General features: G+C 45.0%; 1 protein-coding gene across 4 annotated transcripts in view; it reads right to left on the bottom strand.

The window, feature by feature from the left end:
* Nucleotides 1–15,434, bottom strand: part of cadm1a (cell adhesion molecule 1a) — a 212,177-nt gene that overhangs the window by 148,716 nt on the left and 48,027 nt on the right. The window lies entirely within an intron of this gene.

The following is a 15,434-nucleotide window of genomic DNA, read 5'->3' on the forward strand; positions in this document are numbered from 1 at the left end:
GCGGAGCGGATGCTAAAATGATAACATCTGCATACACTCCCTCTTTTCTCTGACTCAGTGGCAAACGCAATTTATATTCTTCTACATCTCAAGAGCAGGAAACCAAGAGCGTTTGAGTCAAAAGTGCCTCAATGTCGTCTCAGAATAGGAGAGGGTCTCAGTTCTTGTTTGGCTCGGTGATTCGGCCGTGATTCGGCCTCCTCAAGGCTGGAAAAACGCTTCCTCAGGAGAACAGCATGCGAGTGTGAGCGAGCGTTACACAAGCACAATTAGCAGACATCCCAACCTGCAGAGACTCATTTCCAGGAGGTGGCTTCCTGAATTAGTGTTTGTCATCGAATCTTATCAACTGGCTAGGCTACACCCTGTCGTGTCATTCCCATAGATAGAGTAAAGATCATTGAGTGACCGTCGACGATGTGAACGCTGATCTAATCGACCCTAAAATGATTTCTCTCTCCGGTTTCCTTGTTCTATTTTTCCACCGAGCCCTTGTGTGTGGAGCCCCCTGATGGCAGGAGGGCAAGAGGACGCGCAGGCGCAGGGCTAACCTGTCCCCTGGTCAGCTCTGGTCAGAAGCCATGTTAGCTCTCTACCATCCTTAAGATGGTTGAAGTGGGTGAAAGAACTCCCATCACAGCAGGCTCGAGTTTCAACACCGACTCCTCTACAACCCCCAGGGACAAGGTGGGGCTTGAGGAGGGGAGGATGGAGGAGTGGAAACACGGAAGAAGAAGATTATTATAATCCAAATTACAGCAATGTCGAGCAAAGGGAATTCACGAGGGGCAGTTTAGGAAATAATTCAGACTGTCCTTACACAAACAGAAATTCTCTCTCACACACGCTGTCTCTCTCTCTCTCTCTCTCCCTCTCTCTCTCTCTCCCTCTCTCCCTCTCTCCCTCTCTCCCTCTCTCTCTCTCTCTCTCTCTCTCTCTCTCTCTCTCTCTCTCTCTCTCTCTCTCTCTCCTCACTTGAACAAGTCTTGAAACAATTCTAATCTAAATTGCTTCTCTTAGCCCTGAACGCACCTGTAAGCTCTTTGGGGGTGGAAGTATATGGAAGGAGGTCAAGGAGAACGAATCTCACGGCGGGAACGTTTTGGGATAATCCAGGTTCTCCACCGGGAGGAGGGGGGGGTGGCACGCCCCCACGACTCGTTTATTCTGCATCGACTCTTTTGAGCGCAGCTTCGGGTCATTTAATTAAAACCAGCAGAGCTGTGACAGCCATCGAGGAGAGGCCGGTGATGGTGACTCGCTCCTGGCCAGGTGTCTCCCTCCTGGCACTCTTAGCTTAGCCTTTAGTTTATACGGCGACTTAATTAGCATCCGATTAGACAACGCTCTCAGCCCATTTCTGAAGGTCCCTGGTTGGCAGTCTTGTGCGAGCGGTCTGCTTTTTAGATGTGTTTAAAGACGTCTGTTCACTTTAGACACAGACGCAGTGAATGAGAAACGGGGAACTTGAGCGTTTTAACCCCTTTCTGAAGTACGCCTGTGTTTAGTACAGGGGCGTAGCCACGGGTAGGCATAGGCCTAAGGCCTACCCAAAAACGAAAATATCTCCCAAAAATTATGCACCGAGTGCACATCGCAAAGTCAATAAATAAAAAACAAAAAATGAAAAGATGCCTGTCCATATTTTTCAAGGCCTACCCATAAATATTATTCTGGCTACGCCCCTGGTTTAGTATGACAACAAGGATGGTCCGATTATAGCTGAAGTTGTAACCTTGTTTCCACAGACAACATTATTAAAACACAACATTATTAAAACATTTAGTCCATAGCCTCTGGATATAGCCTTTCTAGACCTTAAGTGGAAAGTGATCAGGGACTGGGGTTGCAAATTAGCCTATTGGCTAAAAACCTTTTATGCAACACATCTACAACATTATCTATGTATGTAATAATGTGCGCTGCATTGTCCCTGACAAATAAACAAATACATAAAACATGTTTTGCCTGATTAGGTGAAAGGATACTTTAAATCTCCAGGTAGGCAGGAGGGAAGAGAACTATGGCAAGTCGAGGAGAGATGTTACGAGGTTGGAAACGAGACATGAGCCAAACTAAGGGATGCAAGTGAGTTAAGAGTAGAGATTAAAGTCAACAAGATGCAGTGGGCTTTATAATCAATTGAAAACCCTGTTTAACCCTTGAATATCAGCCCTTTGTCCAGATTTTAGCAACACATTTTCACGCCTTCTTAATCAAAACAACTAAAAGAGTGTAGGTGTTCACGAGCAATTGTTATTGACAAGAACCCTTGACACTTTCAGCAAACAGAGCATTGTTTGCTTAAGCACATCCCACTGCAATTTTGCTTTCCCGTTTCCCATCATGCAATATTCAACTGCCACCAGATATTTATGTTGAAAGCTTAAAAAGTAGACTATTATACAGAGTTTTTCATTCCGTTAATGACAAACTCCAAATAAGACCTGTCATTACGATAAAAATATTCCCCCTTTCAAAGAACACAGGCGTTGGGTGATACCGTAGAATCGTAAGAAAAAAGAAGAAAAGATCCTGAAGCATTAATCAAGAGCCTTAGCTGGGCAGGAAATTAAATAAGGAGACAAAGAAATGGTCGCCCTTTCGACCTCAGGATATTGAGAGAGGACGCACGTGGATGGCGGAGTTTCATCAATTCATCATTGACACAAAAGGTAATAGAGCTTCCGAGCCGACGGCTAAAGCTAACGATAGCCGACAACCTCCTTCCCCCGTAACACGGCAGGAACGGCAGGGGCTTAAGAGGAGGGATTATAAAAGGTGCGACTGTCTTTAATGAGTAATTAAAATCGCTCGGTGGAAGGACAGTCCCAACGACCAGAAGACCGCGGGTAATTTGAGGATCCAGACAGGGAGACGACAGTAATTGTGTCCATCAGAACGATTCTCTGATTCTCTTTTTTTTTTTTTTTCAACGAATCCCACGTAGGCAGGAAGCTGAACGGCTCTTGAATAGGCGTGTTGACTGGCCTACTGTCGATAACCACAGATCACAGCTCTTTTGCCTGAAGAACCCTCCACATTGGTGCCATGCTTTGGATGGTTGTTCAGTAAGATTGGTATTTGAGTCGAGTTTCTATGTATCTTGAAAATCTTGATTTAACTGACCATCTTTGAGGAGGCAATACCCTCCTTTTCACGTTAGAAACTCCATGTAATAATAATACATTCAACGCCTGGAACGAATGACCTGGAGTAGTTAAATGTATTTTATATGACAGTTATGCCCTTAGGTAGTTAGCATAGCTTGACTCAATATTTCATCATCTTCCATTATTTTCCAAGGCCGTTTGAAGCAACCAGGGCAAAACCGACGGCAACAACGTTTCTCCTTTGGGTTAAACAAGGAACATGCTAAAGTTTACATAATCGTTGCTGAGTCCTTACGGACACAAATCATTAGCTCTCTGGCTTGCCAGTCCTTTCCACAAGGAGGAAGAAGGTATTAAAAAGGTATTGAAATCATTCATCAAATGGACTTATACTGCCTAAAGGGAAGACTCTGAATGTATGATGCACAGTACAAAGTATGTGGGACTTTCATAACATTAGACATAATACTCTAGATAGTTCCAGTGACACAGCAAGACTCCTTATGAAGCTTCATTTACTCACAGCAGTACACTAATCCAAAATGATTTCCACCAGAGACATAAATAACCTGTCAATATGATCTAACAACAAGTGCTTCTCTGAGGGCCAGATAAAAAAAAAACTTTTCATGTTCACTACAACGATTTTCTTGGAGAGAATGAGGAGTCGACATAAAAAGTCATACAGCGTCGATGCCCTATGAGATGATCCGTGTATTGTTGTCGTCTTGGAAACACATTTTAAGTTTTTGTGGCCACAGGATGCTGATGGGGAAATAAATAACTTTGGATTTTCAATCAAACTAAATTGGGAATTGAATCCTGGCACTTTTTAAGTATGTAAATAAGTTATAAAAACAAAACCATGACTTATGCACATGGGGGATGCTAATGCTGTCTGTCTAATCCAAATATTAAACAAGTGGTATTATACCATATGTACATTTCTATATTCATGGTTTGATGATGGATGATCGATGGTTGGAGAGAGGCAGAAGAAATGGTACTGTATGCATATTAATATAGATACTCGAAATATAGATAACTTGACATTTAGATCTATAGTTCAAGTATCTATATGGATATGTAGGTGATACAATTTCTACTTCCCCTCTCCGACCATCTCCAGGAAGCCACCAACATTATCGTGTGCACACTCTAGTTCAGATGAGCCTGTGCTGAAGAGGTTAGGGCAGGCTAATGTTTACGATCTGTGATGATAACACTGGGAACTGGCACCATAATCACCTATGAACTGGGTTTAGCCCAGGCCTTATTGCAGTTATTACAGAGGTAATTCAAGCCACTACTGAGAATCTTTAGATTCATTTAAGCCTTTTGGGAAGATGCTGGGCTGTGACAATAGCCATCCATCTTTCTAAACAGTCCTAATCTGAACGGAGGATCCTAGCCAGCGATTGTGCCGTTGATGGATAGCACTCTGTTATTCTCTCTTCTCCTCTGTTCCCCCCTCTCTTCCTCCCTCTCTTTATTCACTTCGAATTCTGTCAGAAGACTTTCCATTACGGCACAGCCAGCCTCCCTCCTAGCCGAGGAGAGGTCGTGGCCATGGGAGACGGCCTGGGAGGTTTTAGGGGGTTTTGTAGGAGAAGCTACGACAAGCTACGGGAGAAGGGCTGCTGAGTCGCGGTCACGTTGCCTTCTGTTGTTCCTCTGAGCTGAGCCAAGCAGGCTTCGCTCCATCACATATTTTTGGGTAATTTATGCCCCAAAAAAGCTGAGTATCTGAAGAATGTGCTGGAGACAGCAAGGTAGCTGCTCTCCAATGCGAGACACTTATTTCTGTTAGGGTGAAGTCCTCTTATCTTACCTGAGGAACTGCTACGAGTCCCCCACTCACACACACACACCCACACACACACACACACTCACACACACTCACACACTTAATTAAGAAAATCGTATTTAAACAGCCGCATCCTCGGTTATTAAAAACAGCTGTCCTGCACCCACATCTGAAAACAAAGCTCCGGCCATTTTTATGAAATATGACACATAAACAAAAACGTGTAACAAAACCAATTCCGTCAAGGAAAGATCAAGTTTAGGTTATGAAACAGGAGGGTCAGTGTGGCCACCCAGAAGGAGGGATACCACCCCCCCCTCTCTCCTTGGCATCGCTCTGACAGAAACTACACGTCTGGGCTATGAACAAACGAGGGGAAAATAAGCTTAACTGCTTCAGAATATAAGGTACACAAATCCTATCTCAGCTTGGCTTAAAGCTAACAACACTTTTTTTCTGTGTGTAAACCAGGAAGAGAGATAAGGGATCCAGTAAAATGTGGCCTTTCTCGCGGTTCACAAGCCTGAATCTCGTCAAAGCTTGGGGTTCAGTCTCTGAAAGACCAAGTACAGAAGTGGCAGAAAGGATTATTTTAGATATAATTCAAAAAAAAGTCCTGTATGAAAGGAGGGTGAATCAGTGACTATTTGATCAAGATAAGAAACAAGAAAGGCATTGTTTGTTACCCACAGCCAACAAGGCCCGAGGGCAGCTGAGGAGATGCATTGTGGAATAGCAATATCTCAAGAGCATTTATCATTTTTAATCAGCATTTCAAGGCTTGAAGGGTCGGAAGGTGGTTGCATTGCTTCAAGTCTAGGTCATAACAGGATGCTTCCCCCCCCCCCCGGTGGTGAAGCCTTAAAAAAAACTGTTAAAGTTATTAGTGGCTGATGGTAATCAGCAGGGTTTTTTGTAGGGAGTTTCCTTTGCTTATTCAAGTCCTCAAAAGGTAGAAAAAGTGTTTACTGAAACAGGCTGGGACAGGGCTGTCATTAAGGAATTACAGCAAGCATCAATGGCTGAGGAATTCATAAATAAACACTTTAAGCGCTAAAATAAACAGGCTTGCTAATCCATCAGCCAACATCTGAGCTTTCCTGTCATCTCTCACAGCATGCCACGCGTCCGCCGCTGTAATTAACTCATTTTGGGACGACATGACAGCAAACTTATGAAAATGACAAACAAGACAAGAACAAGTGGAAGAAGTTGCTATGGAGATCTGAGACAATGTCAGTGCTCCAATCAGGAGTTGGCCAACCCTTCGCGGTTGCTCCAGTTACAAAGTCTGTGTCCATGAAAAATAATCATGCTAGCAGATTTTTCAAGAGGTTGACTAACGAAGTGTGTTTTTTCCCGCTGGGTAAATCCAGTTTCCAGCTTGGAAAGGCTTTCTCTCTAGGTAATGACTGAACTGCTCAACCTGAAACTTGATTGCTGACAACAACCAAACAAACAGGCCTTCCACTCCTTGGACAACCTCACACTTGGCAGTTCACAGACAAACTTTTTCCACGACAGACAACAAAATCTGGAGCAAAAATATCCTCGCTGCGTTCGTTTCGAGATGCCCGCTACGGCGCAATTAGGACGAAAAAAGCCCCATCCCATGTGACAGCCTCTCCACAACATGCAGATGTGAAGCCTGGTGTAATGAGTCTGGTGCAATCTACCCATTATCTCTAGTCTGTTTTCTCCTCTCCCTCTTTATCCCAGCATCACTGCACGCATAAGTGCCTCGCCCATCAATCATCTTTACGCTCTGCCGGGGAAGATTCATTATACCTGGAGACGTTGGGAGATGAGAATCGCCATCTAGCAAATGAAAGATGGGAACTGTAGGGTGGGAAAGATAGTAAATAGGGAATGTCTCCACAGTGCTTAGTGAACCCCTGGTTCTACATGTTGGATGGTCAAACCCCTGGTTCTACATGTTGGATGGTCAAACCCCTGGTTCTACATGTTGGATGGTCAAACCCCTGGTTCTACATGTTGGATGGTCAAAACCCTGGTTCTACATGTTGGATGGTCATCAGACAAGGACCAGATGTGCTGTTGTCGTCGGAGACTGTGGGGAAGGGTAACCGTGGTAACTCGTGTATGTGGTTGACTGTATGTAATTTGGTTTGCTGTGCTGTTTCAGCCGCATGCTATGTAGCCTGATAATTCGATATCCTTTATATATTCCTGTCAACGTGACTATTACATGTCGGCATGTTGTTACAGGCAGGCTGTTAATGGATGATTGAGGTCATCATTCAAAACACGTTTTCCTTTTTTTTTTTTTGGGGGGGGGGGGGGGGGCGATTTTTCACTTCACTTGATTTTAATGCCAATTTTCAACCATTAGAAAATCCCAAATGGGAACACTGTATGATAAGAACCAGATGGGCTCACGTGTTCATTAAAGAACACGTTCCCTTTGCGGGCATTTTTTTGTTCTATCAAAAAAATGAGAGATGATGGGATTTTCATACACATTTCTCTGTGAGCTATGAAAGATGGCTCTTCACAGAATCCTCCACTGTGAATGGATGTGGGATCTACAAAACAAAACACAAAATAATTGTGGTGGTGAGCATACAAGATGAGAGTTTGGAGTGCAGTTAAGTACGTTGTTTTTGAGCATGAAAGAACTTTGAAGGCACTTTTTCAATACTCGATAGTGCACGGATGTGTCTCGAATCGGCCTTGAAATGAGATACATCAATTGCCTGAGAGAAAATTACAAAAGTGCTAAACTCTGGGGTCAAACGCAGGGGCCAGAGGGCCAGTGGAAATGAGTGGTTATTTGAGTGGGAAGAGGATGGTGGTTACACAGACTTTGATAGAAGTCTAAATCTGGGAACCCAACCATCTGCCATACTGGATTTCTCAGTCAGACTGGAAAATATTTTTTGTGTCTTAATTATAGTCACGGAAGCAGTACATGAGCTACAAAATCTTGTTTACTGGTCCACAAATTGAAAAAAATGAGATTGTGCTGCATTTCTAACATGTCTGTCATGAAGGACACCCACATTTATATGAAAGGTGCCACTATGTTTTCTTTTCGACACATTCGATTTCACAAATTCACCTCGAGGCACAAATAAAAGTTGACAAATCGCGGGTTCGTAATGTTAATTCCGAACCCCTTACTCATAATTTGACATTTGCAACGGTGAGCTGGTAGGCTGGAATATACCCGAGGTTCATTCCTGATTGACCCTTTTAGCCAGGTAATTAATAACGGCAGGCATTAGCTGGCATTAGCCGTAGCTGGGAGTCGATTGTGTTTCCAAGTCAATCACTCCACTGGCTCGAGTGCAGTAGGCTGTTGTCTCCAGAGGCCTGTGCTGGCACTAATGGGTCTAGCCCCTAGTTACAGAGTCACAATCCTATCAATAATAAAACAGGTCAGTCTGGATGAAACCCTTTTCCTTGAAGTTGATCCTCGGTGCACTATTTTTTCCAACAGTGTTTCTCATTCGATGATACTGAACATCCTCCACTGGCATTGACTAAAGATAATAATGAATAAACCAATAATAAACCAAATTAGATATTTTTGGTTTTTAAGTCAGATTTTGTTGAGGTTATCTGTCCTGTAGATCTCTTAAAAACAGCAGACAAAAAAACGCCCATAACTTGAAATGAAGTCAGTCCGAACTTCGTAACTTCAATCCAAACATGACACAACCATTTCCTTTATTTTCCCAGGAGGTGAACAGTTCCCCACAAAAGGCTACTCCACTAAAAGATCAAACCATTCCATGGTCCCTCTGATAATCCCCGCCTCACATCTCTTTGAAAATGTGCGACAGCACTCGCCAACACAGGTAATATCTCTCCTTCCTTCACCCCGTGCCCCGCCTGAACGAGGGCAATCACACTTTCCGCCTGGAATCAGCATGCGTATCGCTCTTTGTGGAGGCGGAGGGCAGATCTGGATGAGTCTTTTGTGCTGTCGGTGAGACAAGGCATCACCACTATCAGACCCCACCGCCCCCAGACCCCCCTCCCACAACACTGGAAGTCATTATGGAGACTCGGGGGGGTGGGGGGGGCTAATAGACTGACTGACGGATATGAACTTTAGAAAAACCTGGGTGTCGGAGGGGTGGTCTGGGGAGGGGCTCAGAAAGGAGGATGGCAATAATGCAGTCTTTCTGTGAGGGGCAGAAACAATAGGTGGTTTGTTGTGTCTGATAGAGAAGACAGGACAGCTGAGAATGACTGAGAACTCAGTCACAGTCAGATTCCACAGCAGTCCTAATATGAAGGAAGGGGGAAAAGGATCGATCTAAAAAAAAAACATTTTAAAGAATGGACGTTTCTTTTCTTTCATCTTAATTTTCAATCAAGGAGCCAGAAGAGACTCTATTTGCACAGGATTTGCAGGGATTTCACAGTTTCTTATATCATACAAAATCTCCATGGAAATTACTTACAAACTGAGTCAAATTACATCGAAGGACCTCCACGGATTGAACTCATCCCAAGACCAATTAGACCTCAAATGATTTTACTCCCAGAATCTGCTGCTATTACAAATACAGCACTGCTCTTGGCCCTCTTCACAGGAAGTGACATAATAGGGTGTGCTAAGATACGAAACTAGGAAGTACTGCACCATTCTAACCTGGACTCTGCATCTGCATAGTCAAACATGGCACTGAATTGATAGGGAGGTGTGAGTAGGGGGTGCGTATGTGTGTGTGCGTGTGTCCAGCTGTGAGCAGAAGTAGAGTCTAAGGGTGAACCCACAGAGTGAAGCTCCCTTCGACTTCCTGGTGTGTGCTGGTTGTGGATCTGTGTTTTGTGACCAGACGTTCCCTCTCAACACCACCCTATGCTAATGGCGGGCGCTAACAGATGGGTAGGGGCCGTGTTGACGCCAGGCGAGCGGTAGAGCACGCCAGGGGGATTTACGGCCCCTGGTCTCAGTCAGTAATGGGCCTCGCGTTTGACAGCTCTCTATTAACAGCTCGACAGAGTGCAATTCGGCTGGGGTGCAGTCACTTTTGCTTGGCCATATAGTATCTGGTTGGAACGGGCTGGAACCGAAGGCTGACGTCCTGTCAATAGAACCTGCCGTGTGCTAATGGAAACAAGAAAGAACCAGGTCGGTCTTTAACTGGCAGCGAGCGTTGACCATTACTCTGAGGGAAGTAGGCTTTGTTTGCCAAAAACAAAAAACAAAAAACAAAAAAAAACATTGAATCTTTTGTGCTCTTCAAAAAAACAAAACACCGTCAGTCACAATAAACGAATCGGAATGAGATTTCTTGTTATATTTCAGAGGGACTTTGCAAATCATTTGTGTCGAGTATAATTTCAAACTTGCTGGATTATAAAAAAAAAAAAAATGAAAAAAAAAAAACGCAATCAAAGTTGACAGCTGCCGCTGCCTGGGACTAATTGGAGAACGTGAAGAGAAGAAGCATGCATCAGAAAGTCTAATATCACACACCCTCGCCCCGAATAGCGGTATGAAGATGAAAACAGACTAACCAGATCCAGCTCTGACAGAAGCCTAGAGCACAGGTGAACACAGCACTGCTTGCCACATCCTTCAGTCGTGTTTGTGGAAAATATTCAGCTTTCCTAGTCATTTTCCACAACATCAGATTGTCTCTTCTCTTTCAGCTGGGTCAACACTGGGAGAAGGACAACAGCATGCCACACAGTTCAGTACCATTATGAAAAATTTAATCATGAGGGGCAGGAAGTGGTCATTAGTCCCACAGGAAGTGCGCTTGTGCGACGAACCAGTGTGCTTGGCAAGGGGGCTCAAAAGAATGAGTAATTAGAATGGTTAATAACAGACTTTGGCCACTGCAGAAAACCTTGGATGTGAAGAGACCGAATATTACATTCAGTTCCTGTCTAGACATCTGACAGGAAAAGCCAAAGGGGTTCAGGGCTTCGAGAGATTTCCATCATCTTTTTGGGGGGTATTAAAATCAAGCAAATAGAAACTCAAACCAAAAAAGGATGTTATGAAATCAAATGGTGGAAAATGAGATTTTGGCTGGTTTGATTGTATTCATGTACAATGCAGTTCAGCAGATACTGACAATCACTCTTCTTGTCCCTCCCCATTGAAGAAAACAAATGTGAATCCTGATGGTGGGTAAGAGTATTGAATAACAAAACAAGGATCACAGCGAACGTTCATGTTTTGATGTGGGTCCAGTTACATACTGAGAAAGTATCTCTCATCCTTGATGCAGCTGATGGATAATTCACTTCTTTCTTTCATGTACGAAGAGATTGTGTCCTTGGGGCTAAACTTACCAAATAATGATGAAAACAAGTTGTTAAACTTCCAGCAGTAAATCTACAGCTTATGTGATAGTGCTGAGTGATAATGCTTGCAACATTTATCAGGTTTATGCCTAAACTGAAACTGCAGGCTACTACAACCTTTTTATCGAAGGTCATATAGTAGAAAACTACTGCATGAATCCTGATAACTTTGTTTTACAGGGAGGATTTGATGGACTAACGATGTTGGCCTTAGTAAGATATGTTGTTCAGGAGAAAGAGATCTGATGCCTGTAAAAGAGGCCACTGCCATCCTGTGACAGTTTGAGGTCTTCCGTCGTGCTTAGCCACAGAACTCCCATTGCAGACCATGTCAATATTGCCGCCAAGGGTGTCTGAAATGTACGGTATAGTTTGCTCGATTTGCCATCCATGTGCTATAAATATGAACAGTGTGAGACAAATGCCTCTTTGGGGGAAAGAGTCCAGTTTATCTATCAGGCTAGGAGGTCCAACCAGGAGAGAGGGAGGGAGGGGGGGGATGAGAGAGAGAGAGAGAGAGGGGGGGGAGAGAGAGAGAGAGGGAGAGAGAGAGAGAGAGAGAGAGAGAGAGAGAGAGAGAGAGAGAGAGAGACAGAGATTTCAAGAAAATAAATGGAATTCCAGGAGAAAACAGGGACGTACCGTGAGGTCAGACGGCAACACAACTTTCCCCACGGCTGAAGAGCAGTACTAAAAATAGGTTACCTAGGAGACATCCCGGACATTATGGGATTACAGTAACATATTGCATGACACCACGGTGCTGATTGTCAACATTACAAAAGAAGCCAAATCGCTTATTTAGACAAGCGTTTAAGAAGAAGCTGAATGGATGTGAATGGATGTGGTTTTCAATCTGAAGCAGTAAACGATGGATGACGTGATCCCATCTCGTTATGTTCATGTACAACTCAGCTCATGGCTGGGCTTTTGACAGTTAATTAGACAAAAACTTGGTAGCGGTCATAGTCTCTGAGTGTGTGGAGGATTTGTAAAGCTAAATTAAAACAGGACCCCATCTCAAAGCTCCACTCACTTCTAAAACATCCTGGCGAAGCAGAAAGCTACAACTGACAGTTAACTACTCACGACCTACATATCTCATAATTGTTAAATCACAGCGTTTTCTAATCAAGAACGATCACACCTCGTTAAAAAGCAACCTACTTTGATTGCACTCACAAATACCCTGATTGTGGGATTCCAGTTCATTACAGAGCATTCACACCAAGGATGTGCCTAACATTACAAACGTGCATCCAACTCTCCACTAAGAGAGACATGCTCCCTGATAATACACCTGGGGGGTATGCACTTCCCTGTGTTTCAACATGCACTTCCCTGTGTTTCAACATGCACTTCCCTGTGTTTCAACATGCACTTCCCTGTGTTTCAATATGCACTTCCCTGTGTTTCAATATGCACTTCCCTGTGTTTCAACATGCACTTCCCTGTGTTTCAACATGCACTTCCCTGCATTTCAACATGCACTTCCCTGTGTTTCAACATGCTATTCCCTGCATTTCAACATGCACTTCCCTGTGTTTCAATATGCACTTCCCTGTGTTTCAACATGCACTTCCCTGCATTTCAACATGCACTTCCCTGTGTTTCAATATGCACTTCCCTGTGTTTCAACATGCACTTCCCTGTGTTTCAATATGCACTTCCCTGTGTTTCAACATGCACTTCCCTGCATTTCAACATGCACTTCCCTGTGTTTCAATATGCACTTCCCTGTGTTTCAATATGCACTTCCCTGTGTTTCAACGTGCACTTCCCTGTGTTTCAACGTGCACTTCCCTGTGTTTCAACGTGCACTTCCCTGTGTTTCAACATGCACTTCCTTGTGTTTCAACGTGCACTTCCCTGTGTTTCAACATGCACTTCCCTGTGTTTCAACGTGCACTTCCCTGTGTTTCAACATGCACTTCCTTGTGTTTCAACGTGCACTTCCTTGTGTTTCCGTGGGAACTGAGCCGTGGATTGACAGTCATCGTCTGTCGATTAATCACACTTTGGCTACTGAGTTTTGTGGTTGGCAGGGATTGTATTAGAAGTTGTTCCCTCTCTCCCCCTCCCTCCCTCTCCCTCTCCCTCTCCCTCTCCCTCTCCCTCTCCCTCTCCCTCTCTCCCTCTCTCTCTCTCTCTCTCTCCCTCTCTAATAGAGTATATTTAAAACAGTAATATAAAATATAGTTCAGCTGACCATCACTTCTGGCTCTGGAAAATGACCATCCTACAAGGAAAACCTATTTGAATGTTTGAGAGGACTGAATAATGAATGACCTCAGATTAGGAACACGTCTCAGTGTTCCAACCGCTGTATTCCCTACCATCGTTTTAAGATAAGGAATTTCTTTTCCACGGTTTAAAATGATCACAGGACCCTGAATGAAACCATATTGTCGCCACAATTTGTTACTCTACCAGATGTGCTTCTTGGCGTTCGACTGATTTAACCACGGGCGGGAAACAGGAACAGCGGAAAGACATAGAAAGGTAATGAAAACAGTCCACTGGCACAGGAAGTGCGGTACAGCCAACCTTCAAAGCTAGCCTTTGATATCGAACACCTGAGCCGTGTCCCGCGGACAAGGTACTGCCTTCCTCCCCTAACAAGACGGCAGGTTTGCTCTCATATCACACATCCAGTCCCACTCGAGAGACCAGAAACCTTTTAGCCACGAAACAAATTCTAATTTCCCGTCCGAAGAGCAGGCGAGCGCTGAGGGGAAAGATGCAAAGCGGAGCACACCTTGACTGAGGAGGGGGGAGATAATGGCACAGGTGGCACCAGCAGGAGGGGATACGCACACCTCCCCTCCCCCCTGCCCCCTCTCCCTGCCCCAGAGGAGAAGCAGCAGAGGGAGGAGACTGGAGAGAGGGCAATATGGCCAGTTTATTTTCACCTGGCCTCACAGTTTGACCTCCGGCCATGTGTCGACCCCTCCAGAAGAGCTTGAAAATAATTAAGGTGCAAAGATTCTTGCTGCCCTGCAGGAAGGTGTGAGGACTGTGTTCAGAAGGACATTATGCATGTTGCTTGCATAGTAATGCAGTAAACTCTGAACAGGCTGGCTCCCTTGTGAAATCTGTTAAAGTCCGTGTCAAGATGCCTCTAGTCTACACACAAATATATACAGTGTGTGTGTGTGGTACCGTAAACTGTTTTCAAAATGCGTGTTGTTCTTCCTCTCAGATGTGGAGCTGAACCGTGGTGGACGGCCCGAGCCGGGAGGCCCACAGCCTGGGGAGGCCGAGCCCGGAGACGGGAGGGAGGCAGGGAGAGGACGAGGAACGAAGGGGGGCGAGGGGGCTGGAGGAAAAGACAGGACAAAGAGGGAAATGAACGAGCGAAGGGATGACATGAAATGAGAGGAGGGAAAAGAAACGAGAGAAAAAAGGTGGAGAGACGATTGAAAAGATCGAAAAAGGAGATTTCAAAAAGGCGGATGGAGAGAGGTTTGAGAGAAGGAGGGAGGGAAGATGGTGGTAGAAAGAAGGAGGGAGGGTGGAGGAAGAGAGAAGGAGGGAGGGAGGATGGAAGAAGAAAGAAGGAGGGAGGATGGAGGAAGACAGAAGGAGGGAGGATGGAGGTAGAGGAGGAGGGAGGATGGAGGTAGAGGAGGAGGGAGGATGGAGGTAGAGGAGGAGGGAGGATGGAGGTAGAGGAGGAGGGAGGATGGAGGTAGAGGAGGAAGGAGGATGGAGGAAGACAGAAGGAGGGAGGATGGAGGAAGACAGAAGGAGGGAGGATGGAGGTAGAGGAGGAGGGAGGGACACAGACAGAAGCTTCCTGCTGACCCTCTTCCTACACACACGCCCTCCGCGCCCCTCCCCCTGTCCCCCCCTTCCCCCCTGAGTGACCAGGTGGCACGGGCGACCAGGGGAGGGGCGCAGACTGCCCTCCCGTCCCTCTCCATCCTGTCCTCCGTGCCCTCGCTGCTCCCGGGCAGCGTGGAAGCGGCCGGCAGGACTCACAAAGGAGGAACGCAACGAGAAAAAACCTGCTCATAGCTGCTGTCACGGAGTGCCCATGAAACGGATGGTATTTTTAAAGCAATTATTTTTTCCTAAGAATTGCCATCTGTGGGGCAAAATAAATGTGCACTTCCAAGTCACGATAATGAACGTTCTGGGGTGATGTGAAATGTTGATGCCGTATATGTAATTGTTTGCCAAGCAGTCAGAAACAACTAATTTCCTCCAATGAG

This window comes from Hypomesus nipponensis, chromosome 20 (genome assembly GCF_054491055.1).
Source record: "Hypomesus nipponensis isolate SF chromosome 20, ASM5449105v1, whole genome shotgun sequence".
In the NCBI taxonomy this organism is placed as follows: domain Eukaryota; kingdom Metazoa; phylum Chordata; class Actinopteri; order Osmeriformes; family Osmeridae; genus Hypomesus; species Hypomesus nipponensis.